Source organism: Rutidosis leptorrhynchoides, chromosome 11 (genome assembly GCF_046630445.1).
Source record: "Rutidosis leptorrhynchoides isolate AG116_Rl617_1_P2 chromosome 11, CSIRO_AGI_Rlap_v1, whole genome shotgun sequence".
Taxonomy (NCBI): Eukaryota; Viridiplantae; Streptophyta; class Magnoliopsida; order Asterales; family Asteraceae; genus Rutidosis; species Rutidosis leptorrhynchoides.
In genome coordinates, this window is record NC_092343.1 from 159,371,474 (window position 1) to 159,386,150 (window position 14,677).

At 32.1% G+C, this 14,677-nt stretch overlaps 1 pseudogene; it reads left to right on the forward strand.

The window, feature by feature from the left end:
* Positions 1 to 2,604: 2,604 nt before the first annotated feature.
* On the forward strand, positions 2,605 to 3,179 carry LOC139875133 (glycogen synthase kinase-3 homolog MsK-1-like; annotated as a pseudogene).
* Positions 3,180 to 14,677: the final 11,498 nt, after the last annotated feature.

Genomic DNA, 14,677 nt, shown 5'->3' on the forward strand with positions numbered 1-14,677 from the left:
GATCAATTTCCTTAAATCTCCAAGCATAGGCACCCAAATTCGATTCTTAAACGTCTTTAGTCCACGGGAATCGTCAGTCAATTGGTTCTTGATTTTGGTCATCAGTTCAGTCTTTAAATTCTCCTCCAATAAAGCTCGGGCTTGAACTTGTTTTAATTGTTCAACAAGGTCTGAAACAATTTCGGTCCTCATAAACTTCACAGTTTCCACGGTTTTCTTATGACTTAAAGCATCGGCAACAACATTCGCATTGCCCGGGTGATACTTTATTTCACAATCATAGTCTTTGATAAGCTCAATCCACCGTCTCTGTCGCATATTCAGTTCTTTCTGCGTGAAAATATGCTGGAGGCTCTTATGATCTGTACATATTACACACTTTGTACCGTATAAGTAATGTCTCCATAGCTTCAACGCAAATACCACTGCAACCATTTCTAAATCATGAACCGGATAGTAACGTTCGTGTATCTTTAACTGACGAGAAGCGTACGCGATAACTTTATCTCTCTGCATCAGTACACACCCCAACCCGAAAAATGACACATCACAATAAACTACAAAGTCATCTGAACCCTCTGGCAATGCTAGCACTGGAGCCTGACATAATAACTATTTCAGAGTCTGAAAATCCTGTTCCTGTTGATCTCCCCATAGGAAACTTACATCCTTTCTAGTCAATTTGGTCATCGGACCCGCTATTTTAGAAAAATATTTTATAAACCGGCGATAATAACCCGCAAGACCCAAGAAACTCTTAACTTCTGTCGGTGTCTTCGGCGAATTCCAACCCATTACCGCTTCTATTTTCGACAGATCCACTTTAATACATGCCTCACAGATAACATGACCCAGAAACTGCACCTCTCGAAGCCAAAACTCACACTTCGAGAACTTAGCGTATAACTGCTCTTTCTTTAATAACTCTAACACTAATCGAAGATGTGTCGCATGATCAGCCGCTGTCTTTGAATATACCAATATATCATCGATAAACACAATAACAAACTGATCTAAATATGGTTTACAGACCCTGTTCATCAGATCCATGAAGACTGCTGGAGCATTCGTCAACCCAAATGGAATAACCAAGAACTCGTAATGCCCATATCTCGTTCTGAACGCTGTCTTTGGTATATCAGATTCTGCAACCCGAACCTGGTGATACCCAGATCTAAGATCTATCTTTGAAAAGTACGACGCACCCTGAAGCTGGTCAAACAGATCATCGATTCTAGGCAAAGGATACTTGTTCTTAACCGTCCTCTTGTTCAACTCTCGATAATCTATACTTGTAGTTGAAGTGCCTCAAGTTTCAACTGTATTTTCAAATGAATGTTGACCACTTTGTAAGGTCAGCTTTACTTCATTATTACTATTACTATTGCAAGTAAGATATGCCTCTATTTTTTATCTGTTCATTTTTTCAAATGGATTTGTATTCTATATATTTTTTAAGTTTCTTACTAAAAACTACTGCTAAGAAAGCTTTGGATTCTTAAATTATCATCTTATGTAAACTTTCTATCCCCTACTGATTTGTTTGGTTCAAAATTTATAGTATAACTACTTTGTTTGGCACAAATTTATATTTTGGTACATGATGATTTTTGTATTTGGTTCAGATAAGTTGTTTTGATATCTGATAGTGTTGAAAAGGTATGTTTGTTTACTTACATGTTTTATACAAAAAGATTTTATACCTTTTTTTAAATGGTAACCTGCATTGTAAATTTGAGTAAATGTGTTTCAGATATGCTTTGCTTCAAAAATAATGTCAGAGGTTATCCATACACTCCTAAGTTTTAAGTTATGCGATTGATAGGCATGTTGTTCTTCCTCCAATAGTTGTGAAGCTTCTACAGAATAACTATCTTTCACTTGAGGTATATATGTTTTATATTTTTAAGTTCAAAAGTATGTTTATTTTGGAGTTTACATTAAATTGGTACAAAGAGTTTTATGTGTTCAATTTCTATATGCCATGGATTTAAATCTATTATATGCTATAAGTTTGTTTTGTTATTATAATATATTTTGAAATATAGCCTGACTATATGTTTTGTCTCTATTTAACAAAAAAGATAACACTAAGTTGAAAAAATAGGCCGTATTGTAGGTCGAAATGGCATGCTATTTGAAGTGTTAGATGTAGCCAGGTGGTGAAATTGGCAGGGAGTAGGTTTGACCAGGTCAGGTGATCAAAATCTGTCCAGGTCTCATATCTTATGTTAATTTGGATGGATGCCAATTAGTTTCCTGTTATGGATCTGTCAATTTGAATATACAAAATCGAGTTATTAGGGTTTGATTTGTCCGTTTTAATCAAATCGATGTAATCTGATCCAACGTATTGATTGGGTAATCTGTTGTAAAAAGAAATTATGGCTTTTACTTTGTCCCAATTTTAAAACCGCTTACAAAAAAAATTAGTTTAATTTGTGGAGGAAACCTGTAGTTGCATAGTTAGATGTTATTATGCACTTGAATGACTATGTTGAATTTATGAGATTTGATTTTTGAAAAGTCTTGCCTTGTGTATTTTGCAGATAAGAATATAAAGTTACAAAAAAAGGACGCCTACTTTGACAATTTACCACATCGATGGCTTCGGTAAGTGTGGTACCTGCACCAACACAGTGAGAGAACCTAGTGGAGATACAGTTGTTGTTGTTGAAAGGTTGCCTGATGAGTTAAATGACATGAAAATTAGGGGTGAGAGGGTTAGTGAATAAGTAACCTAATCATATTTATGTCATAATCTTCTGTTGATTATAATATATTGCAACTATTAAACACAATGTTTTCCTTTTCATACGTATAGGAAGTGGAGCCTGCTATAGTTGATTGCAATGGAGCAGAGACAGGCCATATAATTGTGACAACCATTTGTGGTAGAAATGGGTAGCCGAAACAGGTAAATTTCATTTTGCAGATTCTTTTCGTGGATTGATATTTTAATATATGTGCATTGGTAGTGATGCGATTGTGTTTGTTTTGTTTCATACTATTAGTTACATGTCTGAGCGTGTTGTTGGGCATGGATCATTTGGTGTTGTGTTCCAAGCCAAGTGCTTAGAAACCGGAGAAGCAGCGGCGCCATCAAAAAGGTTCTTCAAGACAAGAGATACAAGAACCGAGAAGTACAAACGATGCGAGAGAAAATAGCTTTTAAGTAAATGAGTCAAAATTCGCCCATAGTGCACAACCTTCCTAGTAGCAAAAACATGGACCGAGGACTGGACCAAATATTATCGGTTCGGTTTTAGTGTTTTTTTCGGTTTATGTGGATTTATTACTTCTGATATCAGGTTTAAGTTTTATGAGGTTTGATAATGTGGTGTTTATGTAGTGACCCGGAAAATTTCGACTAATTTTAAACCAAACTCTCGATACGATTTAATATTTTTGACACGATAAGCAAAGTCTGCAACGTTGAGTCTCAAAATTTTTGAACTGTTTCATATATTCAATTGACCTTCGACCATTACCGACGATTCACGAACAAATATTTGTAAATAGATACATATATATTTAAATGTATATATAATGTATATTAAAAATAAATATTAAATGATTATAATAGTCGTTGGACGTTTCGATTATTATTTAGAGAAGTTTAATTCGAACTTATATGATTTTAATATAAACGGTGATCCGAAAATGAGTTCTATAAATTTTAGGTTTACTAAAAAAATGTATTTAGGATCTAGTTATTTAATTTTAACACTTTTTATATTTTACCCGGAATTGAGAGGGACCGTTGATGTAATTTTTATTTAAAAAATTAAGGATCGAATTTTATACCATAATGACCAAAATAAATAAAGATAATTACTGTAAAATTTTGAGATTTTTCTAAGATATTTTTATCCGCCACTGATTTAACAAAAGGGTACGATTTAGCAGTCCGTTAAAACTGTCGGTAGAATAAAATCAAATTCAGTGGCTGCTGAATTCAATATAGGCACGTTTAGGATTTATATTATTATTATAGTAATTAACTTTATCATATTTTAGATTATAGCATATAGATAGATTTATATATATAGGGGACTTATACACATGAAGTGTAAAAAAACACCATCACACCCAAATTCTCTTCTTGTTCCTGGTTACTATCCGAGAATAATCCAACACCATTTGATTATTGTCAAGCAACCTTCACCCTCTCCATAACTCTTATCATCTTATGAACATCATCGCCATCTTATAATATACTGCTGCTACTATCCGACTTCGTGTTGATCACTGCTCGTTGAACACCCAAGAACTGCACCATCTTCGTTTTTTACTTATGCTTTTCGAGTACACCACAAACCGACCTACACCACCTTCGGCTAACACTTAAACCACCAAACCCACTTGCATCGTTTTATATCTCATTCTTTTTGATAGGATCCCGTCACCTATGATAACCACCATCACAGACCCACTTAATCACCACCAATTAACCAATCAACGAAACCCATTTATGTTTTATGTGCACTCACAAACCCATCATAAACAACCATTACTTTTCCTGCTTCAAGCACCGTAGATTCACAATAGCCACATGCTTGTTATTTCTGTTTAGACAACCATCGAACTGCTGCTATCATCTGTTTGTTGCTACTGTGTAAGCCCTATTTGTTTCCTGTTTCTACTTCGAACGTGAACCAATACCCATCGTGACTATTACCATCACCTCACCACCCACACGACACCATCCTCCACCGCCTACAACCATCGATCACCCAAACCACCTGCGTGGTTTATTTTTATTTTTTTTCTTTCTCTGTTTGCTTTTATCAAGCACCATTAAACCATCACCTCTCAATCCCTCTATCTTTTCTGTTTCCTTAGAAAACCACAACAAACCACCATCACCGCCATTTTTGCTACAGTTCTGGGTTTCATGTTAAATCACTGTTACGATTTCAATTTAGTAGAAAGACAATGATACATGAAGAGAAGCACGATAATGGTGATACGATATGAAAGAAGATGAGTGGAATATGGTGACAGGAAAAGATGATTACGTATAGGGTTATAAAAAATGATGATACTCTGGTGATACAATAACATTGATATGATACTGTTACAATGATAATGGATTAATTAATGATAATGATCATAAAGATGAAGAAACAGTAATAACGATTAGGGTTAGCAGAGCTTCAGACTAATTTATTTTAGTTCGATGTTATATTTTTTTTCTTTCGTAATCAAACTCCAAGGAAGAGTCCAATCATCCTAAATATTAATTGACTGGGCTGCTATGTTTGGATTTGGGCCGAATTCCATTGGCTTTTTGTTGGGCCGAATCCCATTCGCTTTCTGTTGGGCCGAATCCATTTTCTTTTGTTGGGCCGAGATTCGGTTTAAAGGAATTATTTGAAGAAGATAATTCAAAGAAGTAACTAGCAATGGAGTGGTTAGGCATGTGTGTGGTTAACAAGAGGTCATGGGTTCGAACCCGGGCAGCGGCGTTTTATTTTAGGCACGCTTTTTTCTTAAGGTAGTAATATTATTATTGTGATGACCCAGAAATTTTCGACCAAATTTAAACTTTAATCTTTATATGTTTCCGGCACGATAAGCAAAATCTGTAATGTTGAGTCTCGAAAAGTTTGAAACTATATTCATGTAATCAATTACCCTTTGACTGTGCTCGACGATTCACGAACGTTTATGTGTATATAGATATGTATATATAATATATACTTATTAATTGAAAACGTTAACAAAGTACTAGATATATAATACTTTATATGAACGTATTTTGTTTCAATATAAGTTCATTATAGTTATCGACGAGATTAAAAGATAATATCATATGATTGAATTATCAGATACATGGAATTATGATTACGAGTCTCTGTTATGAGGTCCACTATGATTTAAGAAATCCGTTCTTTTTAACAAGATTCGGAAATTGGTAAAGTGATTACAAGTAAGAACAAATGTGTCAATTAACGAAAGTTAGACAAAAGTTAGTGGAGAATTGAATTTCATAATATTTGATTAATCTATTTTCAAATGTGCGGAAACGCTTTTCGACCCAATAGAATTTGATTACGAAAATGTTTGGTTTAAATAACATAATTTGAATATATAAATAAGATATCAATTATTAGAATTAAATATATAAATAACTCGCAACGTGTATTTAAAACGTGTTTATGAATATTGAAAATATATATAATTTTAAAATAAACGGTGATCCGAAAATGTGTGATATAAATTATAGACTTATTAGAAATATATTTAGGATCTAATTATTTAATTTTAATAACACATTCCTTATTTAAGATACATTATTATATTATTTATGTTTTCAATTGATTTAACATTTAACTGTAATCTGAATCAAAACTCAAATTAGTGATTGAATTATTATATTAGATTGATTAAGCTTACTGTGTTTGATTGATTTATATTCAATTATCGATCAACTTTAAGTACATGCTTTTTACCTTAACAAAAGTAGGATTCATGTGTAGTGCACGATGAATTCATAATGATAGATATATACTTATTTAAATATTAATCGTTTATATTATGTTCATGATAGTATGGTTACCATTACAACCAAAGTAAGTTCATGCATTAGCTTTCTTTTCTCTTCTCTTACTCTATTATAACACAATATCCATCTTAACCTCTTCTCTGCTACTTCTCTCTACTCCTCTCCTAGATGAACAACAATCTACATAATATTATCACTATCAACTTACAACTATGATGAACGACCACCACACAACCAACACAATCTCATCATTTGTTTTCTATTTCTATATTGGGTACATCATAGAACCAATACCACAAAGATTACCACTAGACCACCATCACAACCCCATCGTGAAGTGCTTACTGTTACTGTTTCTGTTGGGTTCGATATCCACCCCAAAAACCACAAACAACCGCCAACATCAACATGAATCACCACCCATTTTTGTCACTATCGATCGTTCTTGTACTTCTACTGTTCGAAGACTGTAGGATGCTATACCTACTACATGTACTCAAACAAACCCATCAATGGTTGGTCACCAAAACAATTATCACCAAATAAACCACCTTACCAAACCATCGATTACCTAATTTTTCTGTTTTCCTTTCATTGATCGAACATGGACCACCATTATATTCACGGTACATATATTTTTTTTCTTTCTGTTTTGGTTCACTAGATCACAATTGCTTCTTCATTCCTGACTTGTGAACCTTCGTGACCTGCAAACACTATCACGACTCGCCACGACCGACTACCACCACAACCAGCACCTCACCACCCTTCTACTACTATCACCATCTTCACGACTTCATCACCACCACTCTGCTGTACGCCACCGTCAACATCTCTTAATACCACCATTAAGAACTGGACAACCAAAAACCCATCAACAACCCACCTTAACCGTATTTCTGTTTGGCTGCAACGAAACCAAAACCAACATGGGTTTTGTTATTTATCTTACAAACTAATATTGGTCTAATTGTCTCCTTTAATTTAACCGCTGTACTCCTCTACTGATTATGTGGAATTTAAACTCGAAAAGAATGGAAAATAAAGATAGGATAATGAGTTGTAAAGGTAACCACTTTTTGGTTTCATTATTTTTTTCCTTCCATCGTCATTAAAAAAAATAATAAACAAAAGGGAGATGAATGTGATATCCATATACGGTGGTCGACAAATTCAATGATAGATAACCCCACTTTTTATTTTATTCGCATAATACATTTCGGTCACAAATCCCTGCTCGATATCCTACAACTGATAATGAATTGGACTCCTTTTGCTATTTGGGCCGAATTTCAGTTTCTGGTGGGCTGAAGTCCTACATTTTTTTGTTGGGCCAAGAGAAATAATGATGATGATGTATTAGTATGATGATGAGGTTAAGTGGTTATGATAATGATAAATGGTTATGTTTATGATGAACATATGGTGATGATCGTGATATATGATGATGGAGATGACGATTATAAAGATGGTGATATTGACATTATGATAAGTGATGTTAGATGGTGATTGTGATAAAGAATATATGATAATAATAATTGATAAATGATACATGAAATGATAAAAAATATGATTATGATTATGAGTAAGATAATAATTCAATGATCGTGATATTAATAATGAAATGGTTAAGAACGATTACGAAGGGAAGGAAGAACAAACCTGCCATATGTTACTGTGGACTGGGTCTTCAAATTGTTTAGTGTTGGGCCGTATTAGTTATTTGGGTCGTGACCCAATTATTTTTCTTGTTGGGCCGACCCCAAATTCTGGTTCCTGCTGGCTGTTACGACAAATATGAAGGAGTGATTAGAACATGAAGATGAATACGGAGATTAAGATAAAAGATATTAGAGTTATAGTTTAAACAGAAAAATGGACACATATGAATGGTTAAGGATGTTTGTGGGTGAGCGAGAGGTCACGAGTTCGAGCCCGGGCAGAGGTCTTTTGTTTTTAATTCCGATTCTTTAGGAGGTAGCATTTTCTCTTATTATTATTGTTTTTATTATTATGTTAATTATTTATAACATTAATGTTAGGATTATTATTACCATTAATATAATTAATATTATTAGTATCATTATCGTTATTATTAGTAAGATTGCTAAAAACGTTAAAATTATCATTTTATCAAAATTAACATTTTTAACATTAATACTAAAACTATCATTTTTATTAATATTTAACATTTCTATTATTATTATTATTATTATTATTATTATTATTATTATTATTATTATTATTATTATTATTATTATTATTATTATTATTATTATTATTATTATTATTATTATTATTATTATTATTATTATTATTATTATTATTATTATTATTATTATTATTGTCATTATTAATATTTATATCATTATTAATATTATTATCAATATTATTATTATTAGTATTAACATTACTTTTATTATTTCTTTTAATTACTAGTATTATCATTATTAATTTAGTATTATTATAATTATTATTTTAACAAACAAATAATATTTATATAAAAATATATTACAAGTATACTAATATTACATACTAAAATTTTTAATATATTAACTAATATATTTATTATATATATATTGCTATAACATTAATTAAAATATATATTATATATATTGTAACATACTATAAGTGTTAATGTAATTATATATATAAAGATTTTAAACTTAATACATTATAAAATATAAGTAAACTTAGTTGATTAAATGTGGTATGTTTTAATAAATATATGAATAATATAGGTTCGTGAATCCGAGGTCAACCCTACACTTGTTAAATGACATCATATGTATTTTTACTACAAAATACAGTATGGTGAGTTTCATTTGCCTTTTTACCCTTTATATTTTTGGGCTGAGAATACATGCACAACTTTTATAACTGCTTTACGAAATAGACACAAGTAATCGAAATTACATTCTATGGTTGAATGATCGAAACTGAATATGCCCCTTTTAGCTTGGTAACCTAAGAATTAGGGAACAGACACCCTAATTGACGCAAATCCTAAAGATAGATCTATGGGCCCAACAAACCCCATCCGAGTTACGGATGCTTTAGTACTTCGATTTTATCATGTCCGATGTAGAGTCCCGGAATGATGGGGATATTCCATATGCATCCTTGTTAGTTCGGTTACCAGGTGTTCACCATATGAATGATTTTTATCTCTATGCAAGATGCGAAAAGCCTGCTTTGAGATGTTTAATTATGAGAAATGAAAATGAAAATCTTATGGTCTATTAAAATGATGGAAATGAATGATTATGATAAACTAATGAACTCACCAACCTTTTGGTTGACACTTTAAAGCATGTTTACTCTCAGGTTCGAAAGAAATCTTCCGCTGTGCATTAACTCATTTTAAGGATATTACTTGGAGTCATTCATGACATATTTCAAAAGATGTTGCATTCGAGTCGTTGAAGTTCATTAGAGATTATTATTAAGTAAATGATAGATTAGGTCATTTATAGTTGGATATATTATGAAATGGTATGCATACCGTCAACTTTCGATGAAATGAAAGTTTGTCTTTTAAAAACGAATGCAATGTTTGTAAAATGTATCATTTAGAGTTCAAGTACCTTGCGATGTAATCAACTATTGTGAATCGTTTATAATCGATATGGACTTCGTCCGGATAGATTAGGACTGGGCACGTCAGTTGGTATCAGAGCGGTGGTCTTAGCGAACCAGGTCTGCATTAGTGTGTTTAACAGGTAGTTTTTAGGATGCATTAGTGTGTCTGGACTTCGACCTAGTAGTTGTTAGGTTACATTGATGAGTCTGGACTTGAACCTGGTCTGCATGTCAAAAGTTTTGCTTATCATTTCTTGTCGAAAATTACCTGCTTACCATTCTTAGTCTAGACACATCTTACTGCATTGACTGCATGAATAGTGTATAGACAAAATTCATATCTTAGCGTATCTGCTAATTCATATCTTAGCGTATCTGTTACTGTAAACTTTGCCTGATATATTCCGTAAATTCCTCCGTAATCTACGAAATCTTTTGTTCTATAGATATAGATATTCTATGTAATTAGAATATCGTCCCATAGCCGGAAATCATTTCATTTTGAAAAATCCTTTATTCAATCGTACGCAATGAAACTCACAACTAGTTCAAGTCCCTCGGATTCCGATATGGAGTCACCAGAATGAATCAATTTATCTGATGAGTTCGTAGTCGACTTAATTAATGGAGACGAGAAGAAGATGACCCTTTCCACTAACTGAATTCACCTCTTGGCGAAGAACCTGAAGCATTTACCGGCGAACACATTCGAAACACCATTTCCACACTCATTTCCAGAGTATATCGCCACGATTATATTCTATCTAAAATTCTAAACCTTATTCACCCACTCGTTCCGACAGACAATCATCCCGGAGTAATCGAAGAAGTCAACGAGCTTCGTGCTCAAATAATGATTTTTGGAGGATATAGTGCAAAACGTACCAGCTTCAGCAACATTACCGGCACCAACAGTACCACTAACAACCCAAGTTTCAACATCACACGCCTCAACATCGCAATCTATACCTCGAGCATAATATTCGTTCTACATCTTGTTCTACATCGGTTATCTTCATTCTACATGACGTTCTATATCATTGATCTTCGTTCGACATGATGATTATGTAATCTCTAATATTTTAGAGATTATGTACTCTAGTTCTAACCGTAAATCGGATGAGTTTAATATCATATTAACTCATTAAATCCATGATTACATCTGAAGAAAATATATATGTAAGTATATTTTCATAAAGATTGTAATTAAAAATCCTTTCATACAAACTGTTAATGATGAAAATATTTTAACGGGTAGGTAATACCCGAGAAATATTTAAGATTTCACATTAATAAATTACATTGTACATTCTTCAATTCAGATTCAGCAGTCATTAACAATACTGCTCAAATTCACACATATACGTATCCATTCACTAAAGAACAACTATTTTCAATCAAGTTCAATTTCATATTCGGATTTTGACCGATCAGAATCCAAGTCAAGATTTGACAAGAGGCATAATGAAGAAAATAATGGACAAAATAAAATTGATTAGTAACCAATTAATTAACTACGTAAAACTTTAAAACTATATTAACCAAATCCTAGCTAACTGTTCCTAGCTAACTGTTCCTATATGACTATTTCCTTAAAATATACTAGTTTTGGTGGAACTATTGAACTATTGGACTACTATCATGGACAAAAAAAAAATTATTAAAAGAGTAGGAAATATAATTTACAACACATTTTGACTTAAAAGATCGTAAATAAATTACATCTACTACAGTTAAATATTTCCTCAAGTTTGCCACTTGATTTCATCTTAAACCTCGTTTGTATCTTGACGATTACAATCCGCGTTCAAACCCTTCATGGTCCTTGAAACCCCTCAATTAAGAAACAATCGAGAGGATGATCCAACCACATGTATATGTGTCAGATCTTTAGCATTATTATTACCGAAAATAACTTTTCAATCTCTTTCCAAATTAGCCAATTTTGTCACAGCTCCAGCAAGTCAACTTCGACTTTTCGTTCGAAACAGCCTTATCATAACTTTGATATATATGTGTGCTCTTTTATTATTATCGGGGAACCTTTTATATTTCACCATATTACCATCAGCGTTTAATCATCTAAAAACACAATTCTTCTGAAACCACCTCGGATTGATAACCGATGATTCAGATATCGTAGCATTAAATGCAGAGTAAACAGAAAAAAATTGTAGATGGTCTAAACGGCCAAAAGTTTGATTATAAAGAAAGGAGTGTTAGGAACGCTCGATAGAAAATTTGGTACTGAAAAACAGATTGAGCAAACCATGAAGGAGACCAAGGCCAAATACAAGGACCATACCATATATTCAAAGAAACCAGGTAATTCTGGATCCGGTGAAACCTTCAACGAATATCTAGCTCCGTACTCATGTTAAAATCTTGCGTAAAATCTTTCTTCATAAACCATCGAACTTAGAAATTCTAAAATATCATCATAAATATCTTCGATATTTCTGAGGATATTTTCATAAATATTCTCGTCCGAAATTATTTATCTCTTCGTAATATCTATATTACATCATAAAGGAAACTACTTTAGTTTCTAAATTTCTTTAAAATTTGAGTTTAAATTGTGAATGTTTTTGAAGTAGTTTTGGGAACTCAAGCATGAGTTAGTATAATATAATGACACTTGATCAATGTGATTATATTACAGTAATTCATGCTGAGTTTCTAATGAAACGTGATGATTCACAGTACCATCATCACGTGCCATGTTACACGACTCTTACATTCTATCTAATCTCCAAACATATCAAGCATATATCTTCTTGATAGTTCTATCTTTTTCCTTGAATTCTGATAATTTTCTAAATCAAGATCGTGCTATTACAATTTCTTTCTAAGAACATTAATTATGTTCATTTCAAACTTCATATCTACAAATTCTGGACCATTATTCGCTTGACTTGAGGACGGGAAGAGGAAACGAAAGAATGAAGCTCTGAAATAGAAATTGGAGTATAAATCGCAGTAAATAGGAGAGAGCATTAACTGTGGATGACAATGATTATATAAAACAGAAGCATAGACTTCGAAGAATAAGGAAAGATATAAATCCCGACAATGACACATAATTTACAAACCGTGTATATCAATATGTATTGCAACGTAAAGACACGGGAAAATTAATAACACTATAACCCCAAGATAATAGTAGAAGTAAATAAAATCCTCCGGTGGTAGATAAAAGAGAAGAATGACAGATATGAAGGTTAGAAGTATATCAAGGATCAAAACGTGATGGAGCATATTGATGAATACTTTAAAGTATGAGTTGAGGGAGAAAGAATAGAAGGTGTGAGTTGTAAGGAAACGACGGGGGTGGATTTATAGTAAAATATTCGACAGAGCAATCAAAACAAATGAAATCATTTAAAGCGAAACCTAATTCCCTTGATCACCGAAGAATCAAATCTTATTACGAAGATTTTCTCCAAATCTCTTGAACTTGGGAAATCAATCCTATCTACGTCAAAGGATATGACGAATCTATACCTACTCATTTCACTCTTTGGTGATAGCTTCACTTGTACTCTTCACAAAATCAAATGGTTTTATCCATATTACTCAATGATGATAAAACTCTATTTATCAACTCATATTTGTCATGAAAACATTCTTATTGTTATCCATGATGACCTCTATCAAATTTCGGGGACTAAATTTCTTTAACGGGTAGGTACTGTGATGACCCGGAAATTTTCGACCAAATTTAAACTTTAATCTTTATATGTTTCCGACACAATAAGCAAAATCTGTAATGTTGAGTCTCGAAAAGTTTGAAACTATATTCATGTAATCATTACCCTTTGACTGTGCTCTACGATTCACGAACGTTTATGTGTATATAGATATGTATATATAATATATACTTATTAATTGAAAACGTTAACAAAGTACTAGATATATAATACTTTATATGAACGTATTTTGTTTCAATATAAGTTCATTATAGTTATCGACGAGATAAAAAGATAATATCATATGATTGAATTATCAGATACATGGAATTATGATTACGAGTCTCTGTTATGAGGTCCACTATGATTTAAGAAATCTGTTCTTTTTAACAAGATTCGGAAATTGGTAAAGTGATTACAAGTAAGAACAAATGTGTCAATTAACAAAAGTTAGACAAAAGTTAGTGGAGAATTGAATTTCTTAATATTTGATTAATCTATTTTCAAATGTGCGGAAACGCTTTTCGACCCAATAGAATTTGATTATGAAAATGTTTGGTTTAAATGACATAATTTGAATATATAAATAAGATATCAATTATTAGAATTAAATATATAAATAACTCACACCGTGTATTTAAAATGTGTTTATGAATATTGAAAATATATATGATTTTAAAATAAACGGTGATCCGAAAATGAGTGATATAAATTATAGACTTATTAGAAATATATTTAGGATCTAATTATTTAATTTTAATAACACATTCCTTATTTAAGATACATTATTATATTATTTATGTTTTCAATTGATTTAACATTTAGCTATAATCTGAATCAAAACTCAAACTAGTGATTGAATTATTATATTAGATTGATTAAGCTTACTGTGTTT